Source organism: Enhydra lutris, unplaced genomic scaffold, assembly GCF_002288905.1.
Source record: "Enhydra lutris kenyoni isolate GAN:26980312 unplaced genomic scaffold, ASM228890v2 scaffoldscaffold20, whole genome shotgun sequence".
NCBI classification, from domain to species: Eukaryota; Metazoa; Chordata; class Mammalia; order Carnivora; family Mustelidae; genus Enhydra; species Enhydra lutris.
In genome coordinates this window covers 671,487-673,626 of record NW_019154104.1, presented here as the reverse complement: position 1 = coordinate 673,626, position 2,140 = coordinate 671,487, and positions in this window count along the sequence as shown.

The window sequence follows — 2,140 nt, the reverse complement described above, 5'->3', positions numbered from 1 at the left end:
GGGGGGGGGGGGGTGGAAGCAGGCCCCCCGCTGAGCAGAGAGCCCAATGTGGGCCTCTATCCCAGGACCCTGAGATCATGACCTGAGCCGAAGTCAGAGGCTTAACCGACTGAGCCACCCAGGCGCGCCTCCCCTCCATGCTTTTTAACAGCTGTGTCGTATTCCGTGGTGTAGATATTACATGATTTTATTTAAGAGTCCCTTACTGACAGACATTTGGGTTGTTTGAAACCTTCTGCTAAAACAAACAATGCTGCAACAAACATATGTCATTTCACATGCCTAAGAGTGTATCTGAAAGGATAAGGTCCCAGAAATGGAATTGGAGGGTTAAGCGATACACATTTTTAAATGATCAAATAGTCCAAATCGCCTTCCCCAAGACTACTGGAATTCATACTCTAGCAAGCAATCAGTGCCTGTTTCCCCATGGAGGAGGTCAGTTTTGAATTTGCCAGAAGGGAGAGAGAGCTCAGTGGGGTTATCACAGAATGCAGGATGGTGACTTAACCACCAGCCTGCTGGGACCTCTCCCCAATCAGGAGTGAGGGAATCCTCACACCTTAACACCAGCACGTATAAAGCACTCTTGAAACCATAAGGAGCCCAGAGTTCCCCACATGGATACACAGCCTCGCAGAGAGAAGGGAATAGGAACGAGGAGTGCACCCTGGGGAGCCAAGAAGGGGGTACACGTTTCTTCCCCCTAGCTGCTGACTTCTGAAGAGGGGAGGGGGCACCATGTTTTCTCAACTCAGCTGTCAGTCTCGATGAGTTTGAGACCACACTGGCGGCCACCCCCATCACCCAGCTCTAAGCAGGTCCCCTCAGGAACCTATGGGAGGGAAGCTGACTGTGGACCCCACATTGGAATTTAGGAGGCTTGGGTTTGAGTTTTGCCTCTTTTACTTTTTATCTATATGACCTTGGGTAAATCACAATTTTTTCCCGAGTCTGTTTCCTCCTTTGTAAAATGGGGATAATAATGTGCAGAAACACTAGAACCGAAGTTCTATAAAGTGTCAGTGACATTACCACACACACAGTCTGGCAGAGAAGACAGTCCAAAAAGCCTGAGGAAGAAACCCACGACTTTTCCAATGAAATTGTTATTAAAGAGATCCTCCAAGTAGAAGTTTTACCTGGAACGAAGGCTCTGTCCAAAAGGGTTTTATGAGATGGACTCACAGTAGAAGGTTATAGAGACGCCCTGGCAGGGAGAAACCCAACAGGGAGCGGATTCTACTCCCAAGTGCGGGTCTTCACGGCCTCTGCCACCCCCATTAAGGCTCCCTGGTGACAGAGTCCTCTCTAAGGCTCCTAAGACACAAAGCCCCTGCCTGTCACTTAGTGCCCAACTTGTTTTCTTTTCTGCTTGGCTGACCTGCCTCTAGGAGCCGAGCCTGACCCAGCAGAATCCGTAAAAGAACCGCCGAGAAATCACAGAAGAGATTACCTGAGCCAGGCGGGGAGGCGAGCGGGAGCGGGGATAGCCAGCGACAGTCCGGGCAAGGCGGAGGAAAGCCTGCAAGTGCGCCCGAGGGCCCTTCCCGGGGGCAACTGGCTCCAGCCGGTCCCAAACTCCCGCTCCTCCGGGGGAAGGCGACTCCTCGCCACGCGCTGCCGGTCCCCGGTGCCCGACCGCGGCGGCCAGCGCCCCCGGCGCCAGGTGGGGAGGCACCTGCTCCGGATTCGCCCCGCGACCGGAGAGACCGCGTCCTCTCCGCCCCGCCAAAGCCCTCCCCGCCGCCTCATAGCCCCCGAGCCCGTCCCTGCCCGCGGGGCGAGCGCGGCCGCTCACCTCCCGCCGGCTCGCCCGCGCTCCCGCCGCCCACCCGGCCCCCGGGCGCCCTCCGCGCACGGCCGCCGCTGACCTTGCGTCCTTCTAGCCCGACTCAGCGGCAGCCGCCGGGTCTCCGCTCCGCGGCTGCAGGGGTCGCGGGGGGCGGGGCGGGGAGAGGCGAGGCGGGGTAGGGGCCGGGCGGGGTGCCCGCGGGCTGGCGGCACAAAGCCGAGACGGGCCTCGCGGCTCCCCATTCAACGCCGTGCCGCGCCGCGCCGCTCTCCCTCCTCCCCGCCGGCTCCTTAAAGGCCGAGCGCCGGCGCTGCTCCTCGGGCGGCTCGGGGAGAGGCACAGGAA